A 10,530-nucleotide genomic window follows, 5' to 3' on the forward strand; every position below is an offset into this window, starting at 1 on the left:
TTTTTGAGACAGGGTCTCGCTATGCAGTTCAGGCTGGCCTCGAGCTCACTTTGTAGCCCAGGCTGGTCCTGAACTTGCAACTCCTCCTGCCTCAGCCTCCCGAGTGCAGGGATTATAGGCGTGTGCCATGATGCCCGGCCTTATTTATGTTCTTGTGAGAATTTATATCAACCTATGAAATCTAAGTTTCCACTTTTCTATCAAGACACTGACCTATAACACAGTTCTAGATTGCAGCAATCAATCAATCATCTATAAAGCACAATTATGAGGATAAACTTGTCAATCCTGTTGAATTTTCTTTTCTAGCAGGGTGACTATCATGATTGCTTGACAGAGGGAAGCAAAAGACGTATAATATTTTGATTTTAATTGAGTATCCAAGTTTCACATTTTTTTTTTTGTTTTGTTTTGTTTTTTTGAGACAGGGTCTCATTGTGCAGTTCAGGCTGGCCTTGAGCTCACAGTGATCCTCCTGCCTCAGCCTCCCGATCATATTTTGAATAACAGCCATAATTATTAATTTCAAAGTTATTTTTTAAACTACTGTATCAAATGCCTTGGGGATACTTCTAGATATTATTGTAAAGAAAGTACGTGGTCCCTTGATAGTTGCACATCTTGTTCTTGGGACTTCTCAGCCCTTGTTTTTCTCCCAGTGAGGTGAGGTTTGAGAATCGTAGGGAATGCCGGGTGTCGTGACGCATGTGTGTGAAGCACTAGGGAGGCCACGGCAGGAGGGTCACCGTGAGTTTGAGGCCAGCCTGAGCTTGATAGTGAAACCTTGTCTCAAAAAACCAAAAAAAAAATTTTTTTTTTTTTAAATTAGTGCATGTGTGTAATACAGAATAGTGAAGTTAGTTTTGGAGAATTTGTATGTGGATATTGTGAACACTTTGAATTACTTTAGCCTTTTACCCCAAGTCCTTCCTCATCTCCAAGGGTCTACCTTCCAGATAAATATTTTTTTTTGTAGCACTATATGATGAAATATTTGAGGGCTGACTAACATGTGCCTACCCGGGACTCTCAACTGGAATCCCTGGTTCTGACCTCCTCTTGCCTCACTTGGACTCTGAATCCTTGTAGCTCAATAGAGCATTTTTGGTTATTTGTATTTAAAAATTTTTTTTAGAGACTGGTCTTGCTATTTTGTCGAGGCTAGCTTTGAACCCTTGGCTTTATGCAATTCTCCTGCCTCAGCCTCCTGAGTAGCAGGTACTATAGACCCATACTACTGCACTGTGCTTCAAATATTTTGGTTATTGATGCCCAAATGAAACCTGGAAAGCAACATAAAAATATCTCTTGAGAAAGTTAACAGTTGAACTGATCTGTGCTTGCTAAATGCATCAGCATTATGAAGCTTGGGGTGAGAGGAACCTATTCAAATTGCTGCTCTGTGATCTTGGGCAGTTTCCTAGCCTCTCTGGAACTTGGATTCATCCTGTTGTAGTCAGGCTTTACAAGGGAAATAATACAGGACACATAATTTATAGGATTATTTCATAATTGTCACCCAAAGAGTCACACACAGAGAGAGTGCAGGAAATCCATCCCCACACTAAAGACCAAAAAAATCCAGCTGAGGACCTGGATCTGATAGTAATGTCCTGCATGAGTCAAGCTAAAGACCTAGAGCCTGTAACAGTGTCCCCCACACCCACCAGTCCAACTGGAGGCCTGGAGCCCATGACAATGTCTCATGCAGGCCAGTTTCAGGGATCTACACTGGGAAGACCCCAAGGTCAGTGGTGGAAGCTAGAAAGTCTGTGCCAGCAGGATGAAGGGTCTGTGCCAGCAGGCTGAGGGATCTGCACTGGAGCCAGGACGCGATGCTCCAGGTAACTGCCCCGAAAAGTACCACAACCATCCTCAGTCACAACAAGGTCCCGAGCTCCTCCAACTGTGAAAACAACCAGATTAATATCAGGAAAGCCAGCACAACAAGCTTCTCCAGGAGACTGGACAGTGCACCATCTTCCCTTCCTGGGCCAGGAAGCGATGCTCAAAGCAAAGACCAGAGCTCCCCCAAGTGAACCACAGCCATCCTCAGTGACAGCAGGGTCCTGAGCTCCCATGATAAGAACAGCTGAGTTCATCAGCAAAGCCAGCACAGCGAGCTCCTCCAGGAGAACCAACGGCTCCCTGCAGCTTCTCTTCTTTTTCTCCTATTCTTTTCACTTTGTTGGCAACAATCCTCAGCGGGGCCTCCACACCCAGCACCACGCTGGTTCACTGTAGCTGCATGTCACAAGCTGACCACCAGCTGTCAGTCCACCGCACATCCTGTATAAAATAACGATGACGCCAACTTCAGCAGGGTGTTTTTCTTAGGTTCAGGCAAGGGAAACTTTATGAACTATGAACTGTGCAGTTGGTAAGTAGTTCTGGCCCAGCTGAACTAAACGTCCATTGCAACCGTACTACCTCGCTGCACCGCCCCGCTCCTGGGAAGGGTCCCTGCGACCTCTTCCTCCACATAGCCAAGGCTTCCACGCGCGCCTAAAGCAACAGTGAACTTAACGCAAGGGGTGTGGGCGACTTCGGCTCACTGCGTCCACTGGGACACAGGCTATGTGGGAAGTCAGATGAGAGGGTTGGTGCAGAGCCCTGCACCAGTTCAGCGACGAGGTTATTTTTACATCCCAATGCTCTGGACGACCAAGGTGACACCGAGCCAGGCAACCTGCCCGAGGTAACAGACCCTGCCCTGGGCGCAGTGTGTGGAACCCGAGCCTTGGGGACGGTGGACCTGTGCAAAAGGTTAGAACAGCGCATCCTTCCCGGAGTGGACGTCTGCTTCTCGAATCTCGCGGCCCTGCGCGTTCCTTCCTCTGAAACCCAGTGCCCGGTCCCCTAAGAATAGCACTGCCGAGCCAACACGCTGTCGAATGTGGGCCGTGTACGTGTGTGCTAGTGACCGGTGCCACCACGCCGTCCAATTTAGCTTGAGAACGTTCATCATTTTCTCTTTCGTCAGCTGCAGGGAATCCCAGGGAGGACCAGGAATAGAGCGGAATCCCTCCGAGGGGAGTGCCGCTGCAGGCCGGGGGAAAAGACTCTGATGGCTAGGCTGCCGGGGTACTGATGAGGGACAGCCTTTTCCACGCCTCCCGATGGAGTCCTGGGGACTGGAGAGAAGGGAAAGAGGCAGTGCCCGAGACCGCTGTTTGGGTGAAACCAGCTCGACCCGGAGGCACCTGGGGCGGCTCTTGCGGCCTGGGCGCCTTTCCTTCCTTTGTCGCCTCGTGATCTAGTTTTGCTAAGACCCCAGGGTTTGGGGAGCTGTCAGAAGAGTCCGTGACGCTGGGGCTGGAAGAGCAGATGACGGCTGTGCTGGCTCAGGGTCTGAAGGCCGCCCGCACCCATGCGACCTGACACCTGTGTCCGGGCCGATGACAGCACGCGTGGCTTTTCCTAAGGGACTCGGTTGTCCAAGCCAAAAGCTGGGGCACGGGTTCTGACAAGTACAAATAAATTAATGGGGACAAGGGGGCCAGATAATTGGAGCTGGGAGGCGAACCAAAGACCCCGCAGGTAACAGCCAGGCAGAGGACCGGGACAAGAGACCTGCAGTGCAGGGACGGAGGGGTGACACTGTGCATCCCGTGTCAGACTGGGGCAGGGAGGAGTAAGCCGTAGCTAGCCACGCCCCTCCCTGTTGTCATGGAGATGAGGCAGGTCTTCCGTGGCCTGGAGGCTTTGCTGCTGCTGAGCCCCAGCTCCCTGAACACCCTTCTGAGACAGCCTAGAAGTCCCACGGGGCCCTGCTGGTCTCTCTTTGGTCTCAGTGTACAGCATCAGGATGTGGTTAGCAGCACCAGGTTATGGCTGATACGCTGTGTCACCTGGAGGAGTCTGGAAGCTTAACTAAGTAACTCAGCAGTTCTACATCCTGCGGTGGGAAGGACACGCCCTTCTTGCTCTAGGATGTTGTTCACTGTGTCAACTTGAGAAGTTGAGGAGGTTAACTGTGTGACTCTGCAGAGGGCCAGGGCCCTTACTTTGCATTCATCCCGAGGCTGTGCAGGAGGAGGGCATGGAGGTGGTCGATATTCAATATAAGGAGGGAAAGGAGCCTTGTTCCCCCGCTTTTGCTCTCGCTGCTCTTGCTGTCTTCTGCTGCCAGGAACTGTTGCTCCCCAGCCACACCATCCTGCCTCAGAGCCAGCTGAGTATGGACTGAAACCTCCACAAACTGTGAGCTAAATAACCTCTCCTTCCTTGATTTTGAGCATTGGGTATTTTGTCTCAGCAAGGAGAGAAAAGAAACCAAGACACATGCCCAGAACCATCCCAGTGAAAATATTACAGTTAGAAACAAAGGAGCTGACCCATAGTTCCCCGGGGGTGGGGGTGGGGTTCTGTCAGCTGCTCCTTAGACAAAGGACTAATATCTAGAATACATAAAGAACTCAAAATACCAGACCCCACCAAATTTCAGACGCCCAATCCAAAAGTGAGCATCTGAGGTAGACACTTCTCAGGTGAAGAAGTAGAAACAGCAAATAAATATATGAAAAAATGTTCAATATCACTGGTCATTTGAGAGATGTAAATTAAAATAACACCAAGATTCCATGCACATCACAAAGAATAGCTAATATCAAGAAATCAACTAGTAACGAATGCTGGAGGGGCTGTGGGGAAAAAGGAACCCTTCTCCACTGCTGGGGGGGTTGGTATAGATTGCTGCAACCACTGTGGAAATCAGTGTGGAGATTACAGGCTTGCGCCCCCACACCCAGCTCCCGAAGCTGCCTCTTTATTCTCTATCTCAGCCCTGTGAAGTAGTAACTGAGGCACGGAACTAATTTGCCCAAGGTCATCCATCCATGCCTAAGGTCAGAGCTGAAATTAAATCAGGCAGGGGACCGCAGGACCTGGATTTTACCAATAGGGATGCTTGGCCTCCTAAGCCAAGCTTTGCTCATTAACAATTAAGTATCCTTGAACCCAAGAAAGAGCTGGTAAGAGGATATGAATAATGCAGCATAGCTTGTCTCCGTCCTAGGAAAAATGCCTCATAATGCTGAGGACATCCATCCCAACCCTTTTCACACCGGGGTGGCCAAAATAGAGTCCTGGGACGTGGGCCATCGAAATCTAAAATTAAGAGAATTACTAAGCGGGGGACAACAGTCTGTGAGTCGGGCAGCAGTGATTTTGACGCCTCCTGTCTTGTGGGGCCTGATATTTTTATACATCAACTCTAAAACTTAGAATATCTTCCTGCCAGATAAAGAAGCTAAAGTCCTGGGATGCTGTACATTATTCCTGTAAAAAGTGCTTAAGTTTCTAACATCAGATTTGGAGAAAGGTCTGACCCAGTTCAAAATGTGGGCTCTTCCCATACCACAGGAAACACATACAATTAATTTTTTATACATTTTTCTTGGTGTAAATTGATACAATAAAAAAAGATTTGGATTAAGGATAAAGCATGAATTCTCCCTTAAAGTGCAGCTACTTGGCATCATATATACTACCAGGGACACAGTAACTGTATGTTTTTTTGCACACTAGTCTTATTTTTTGTTTTTTGAGACAGGGTCTCACTACATAGTTCAGGCTGGCCTTGAACTCACTATATACCCTAGGCTAACCTCAAAATCACTGTGATCCTCCTGCCTCAGCCTCCTGGGTGCTGGGACCACAGGTGTGTGTCACCACACATGCCCGGCTGTGAGCTACTCTGGTTTAGCATCAATGCAAATTGCTGAGTAAGGCAAGTCTGGGGAACAGTGAGATAAAGCATGGAAACCCAGGTGTGGTGGTGCACACCTGTAATCCCAGCACTTGGGAGGCTGAGGCAGGAGGATTGTTTCAAATTCAAGACCAGCCTGGGCTACAGTGTGAGCTCAACTGCACAGGGAGACCCTGTCCCAAAAAGACAAAAGAAAAAAAAGAAAAAGAAAAAAGATGTGGAAAGCTTGTGATTTTGTGCACTCTCTCTACGTGCACTTGGCTGCCTGCAGAGTTTGGGCTGCAGGAAAACTTGGGCGCAGCGGGAGCGGCTCCCCTTCTCCTGCCTGCCTGGGGCTGCTCAGCCGCTCCTCCTCTCTCTCACGACGGCCCCTGCCCTTCCCAGCACAGCGTGTGCCTCCCAGGCCAGCACCGTCGGCAGAGATTTTTGAAGTTGCTGTTCCGCATCCATTCTGCTATAATTACACTAGCATCCCTTGTCCCTGCTGTGCTGCTTCTGAAAATGTGGCACAAGGAGCACCCGTGAGGACAGGAGAGACCCCCGGAAGGACAGCCTGTCCTGACCTGTTGGCTGTGAGGCTGAGCAAAGCAAGCGTCCCCGGCCCTGCTTTGGCAGCACGCACCGTCCCCTTGGCTCGGAGCGCGGAACCCTGCTCAGCAGCTTCGGTCCGCTCTGGCAGAAGACTTGACTTCTTATTGGCTGCTACTCCATCTCGGGAACTTACAGTGATTGCTGGCGGGAGCTCGTGGCCTCTGTTCTCACACAGAGGTGTGTTCGAGATGGTAAAAGACAAAGCCGGAGACCCCTTCCGGCCCGGCCACGCCTCAAACACAGTTTTGTAACCCCTTAGCATTTTCCTCCTTTCTGCAGAGAGCCTAGCAGAGGTGCTCTGAATGCAGTTAAATTTTAATCTATGCGAATTTTAACAGAGCCTCGGTTTCCTTATGTGATGGAGACATCTATTTATAATATTTACCTCCTGGGAATGTTTGCAAAATGAAATGTGAGCCTGTATGGAACATGCTTTGTGAACGCAGATGTTGTAATTCGGGACTCCTTAGGAATTGGACTGGAGACTGTCACTCCTAAAGCTGCAATGTGGCTGGGAAGAGCAGAGGAACTTATTCAAATGCACATTCCCAGGTTCTGTTTCTGGATTCTGACCACAGGCACACAGTTAGTGACTGATTCCGGAAGGAGGTAGAAGGAGACGCTTGGCTTACTTTGTTGATCAAGTAAGTGGAGTGGATGTGAATCGGCTTCTGGCTTTGAACAGTCTGGAGGGATGGGGTGGCGGGGGAGGCTCCAGCCTGGAGTCCCGCAGAACAGAGGAATGTTCTGCGCAACGTGAGGTCAGCCTGGAAAGGTGACTTAGGAGCAGATTGCTGAGCGCTGTGGACACCATAATAAGGGTTTGGACAGAAAATACAGTAACAGGGAGTTGCTGGAGGTTTTGGAGAAAGGACGCTGACGTCATCTAGACACTTCCTGCAATGTTTTTTTTTTGGTCTGTTTGTAGTTCAGAACTCACTATGTAGCCCAGGCCGGCTTTGAACCTGTGGCAAAGCCCCTGCCTCAGCTCCCAAGTGCTGGGGTCACAGGTGTGCACCCACAGGCCTGGCAGCTTTCTGTCTTCTATAACGAGGCCCATCGCGGGAGATAATCGACCAGAAGGATGTTGTGCAGTGGCCAAAGCCTGGAGACAGGGTGGCTGGTGGGAGGCCATTGAGGAGCGGGGCTAGAGCGACAGGAGGGATTCAGAGTAAGGCGGCGAGGTCCGAGGGAGGCGGCTGGGTGCTGCAGGAGGAGAGTGAGTAGAAAATGAGGCGTGGAGGATCCAGTCTCCAGCTGGAGGAAGGCCATAGGCAGAGACAGAAACACAGCAGAATGAACCTGGGGTGGTAGCACATGCCTATAATCCCAGCACTTGGGAGGCTGAGGCAGGAGGATCGCTATGATTTGCTTGGGAGGTCAGCTTGGGCTACATAGCACCCTGCCTCAAAAAAACCCCCAAAACAAACAAACAGATGAACAAAACAACAACAACAAAACACAGCAGAGCTGACCTGAGCGTGCCCGGGGCCCCGGTCTGTGCTCAGCCTAGCTCACCCTGCACACTCTGGCTTGGCCCAGGCCCCTCCGCTCCTGCCAAGCGCTCAGGGAGGTCCACTGGCAGCCGTGACAGGCCCTTCCTCTTCAGGGAGCGTGCCAGGCACTTTCAAAGGGACGGGCTCCTCATTTGGGGCACCCCTTCCTCTGCGTCCTAGCAACAGGGCACACACAGATCGCCAGCAGGGCTGAGACTCGAGATCCGTGGGCTGATCTCAGATCTGGGCGGGCAGTTTGTGAAGGGAGCCTTTGGTTTCTGTGTTCTTTTGCTTTCATGGTCCAGCACCGCCAGTGAAAGACAGGAAACGAGGCGCACATTATTCACACAGCCGGCGACTCCCTGACTTTGGCTGCAGGGTCTCCGGCCCTGATTACTTTTTTCTGACGCTGTCTTCGTAGGCAGGAGTAGCAAAGTTCCTCGGAGAGCAGGGCTGGGTGAGGCAGGTTCAGGGAGCAGGTCAGGAAGCAGTCACGTCTCAGGGCCACGCAGGGGATGCTGGGTCCCGCACATCCTTGGCTCCTGCTGCACTGCTAGACAGGGTCACAGGGCACACACAGATCGCCAGCAGGAGAGAGAGAGGCCGTTCCTCCCAGGGACAGCCGAGGAGGACTTCTGTCCCAGGGCAAGTGTAATGCAGCACACAAGCGGGGAGGAAGGCGGGGCGACTCCGAGGGAAAGGAGTCCTAGGTGAATCTGCGTTCAGCAGCAGTGGTTTGCCTACACTGGAGAGAGCAAACTTCCTCTGCAATGTAATGATCGAAACCTGTACTTGAAGTGGTGCTTTAGAATGGGAAGGCTGCTGCTTATTTTATTCTATTGAAATAAATGAGTTTAATAAAAAAAATAGAATGGGAGGGTTGTGCTTCTGTGTGGGTTTCCCTCTAGTCATTGTCAAAACAGATGCAACTGATTTCTTCTCTTTTTTTTTTTTGAGGCAAGGTCTAGCTGGCCTTGAACTCATGCTGATCCTCCTGCTTCAGCCTCCTGATCGCTGGATCATGGGCATGCAGCACCACGCCCAGCTGCAACTGGCTTTTACTGATGAGAATTGACAACCTGAGAGGGATAACACAGAAGATCACACTGAGAATTGTTTCAGCTTGTGCAGGCTGCCATGACAAAATGCCATAAACCTTGTGGCTTAAACAACAGGACTTTATTTCCTCCAAGTTGCGGAGGCTGGGAGTCCGGGTGCCAGCAGGGTTCTCACGAGGCTTCTGTTCTTACCCGGAAGGTAAGTCCCTCCTCCCTGCGTCCTCACACCGCGTGTCCTTGATCTGTGTCCCCCAGGAGTGTGGGTCCCTCTTCTTGCAGATTAAATCAAATTCCAGGCAGGCACCAGCAGTCTTGGGTGGCTGTGGGACCCCTCTGCAGCCGGGTGGGCTTGTCTGCAGTGGCCTTGGACCACGTCCAACGGCACCAGAGACCGCCTGGAACGGGCAGGCTGTACCCCTAAAACGCCTCGCTGAAGTCCTAATTTTTGGCATCTGTAAGCGTGGTCAGGTTCGGAAACGGGCTGTTTGTAGGATTAGGATGAGGTCAGGAGAGGGGCCCTGGTCTGACATGGCTCGGGCCTTGATGAGAAGAGAACACCCCGAGAGACGCAGGCAGACATGCGGCCAGGAGAGGCCACGTGACTGCAGTGTGTGTTGACGCCAGGAAGCCCGAGGCCGCCAGCAACGCCGGAAGGCAGTCAGTGCCTAGGAACAGATCCTCCCTGCTCTTCAGAGAGAGCACAGCCTTGCCGGCGCCTTGATTTCGGCTTTTCGTCTTCCTGAACGGTGAGGGCAGCACTGTGAAGCCACCCTGTGGGTGGTGCTGGGTGACATCGCCCCGGGAAGTGAGGCTGGTTCACGGACTGAGAGGGGACGCAGCCAGGACTTGTGGGAGCGTTCCTCACCTCTCCCTTTGTACATCGCAGGGCAGGGCCTGGGCAGGCTGGCCAGCTTGCTGAGCCCGTTGGAACCAAATGTGCAGTAACGATGACATCACTGAGTGCTGAGCTGTCCTGGGGTTACTGGCTTTCCTGTTATAAAAGAAAATCTGGTTCTTCTTTGTGGCACTTTTACGTGGGTTTTTTGTGACCTGCCTACAGAACCATCTTTGATACCTCAGGGTTAATGATAGGTAGAGCAAGTCATCAGAGTCAGGAAATCTTTTTTTGTTTTTTCTTGAGACAGGGTCTCACTGTGTAGCCCAGACTGGCCTCACAGCAATCGGCCTGCCTCAGCCTCCCAAGGGCTGGGATCACAGGCGTGCACCACCACGCTTGGTCATGAAGTCAGGAAATCTTTTGTCTCCTACCAGCTCTTGCTGACCATGGCCACTGTACCCAGGAAGTCCTATGCAGAGGGACACTGTGAAAAGGTACATCCAGTAGTCAGTCTCAAATTGACCTGACGGTTCTTTGCTGGTGATGTGCACTGTATCGTATGTGAGCCTCGAGGTCTTCCTAGTTGACGTCCCTGTTTCCCTCCTTAGAAGTTCTCTCCCTCCCCACATTCTCTCCCCCGACCTTGCTGCTGTGTACCCATCCTGTGGGCTTCGGCTTAGACTCCGTGGCTTGGGGAAGCCGCTACCGACTCCCAAGTCAGTGTTAGGTCCCCGGGATGGCTTTCTGGGCACCCCCGGCTTGTCCCAGCTTAGCATTTACCGCACTGCATTGCAATGAGCTGTTTCCTAAGGGGAACGAGAAATGGCGGGGGGGGGG

The 10,530-nt window shown here is 51.3% G+C and overlaps 1 long non-coding RNA gene across 1 annotated transcript; it reads left to right on the plus strand.

Annotated features, from left to right (window-relative positions):
* The first annotated feature begins 5,935 nt into the window (after positions 1-5,935).
* LOC106146685 lies at positions 5,936-10,487 on the plus strand. Its single transcript, XR_001231239.1, has 3 exons — positions 5,936-6,945; positions 8,755-9,054; positions 10,128-10,487. It is a non-coding gene; the product is annotated as an uncharacterized LOC106146685 (long non-coding RNA).
* Positions 10,488-10,530: the final 43 nt, after the last annotated feature.

The sequence above is a fragment of the Chinchilla lanigera genome, unplaced genomic scaffold (genome assembly GCF_000276665.1).
Source record: "Chinchilla lanigera isolate Chin_1 unplaced genomic scaffold, ChiLan1.0 scaffold00090, whole genome shotgun sequence".
In the NCBI taxonomy this organism is placed as follows: Eukaryota; Metazoa; Chordata; class Mammalia; order Rodentia; family Chinchillidae; genus Chinchilla; species Chinchilla lanigera.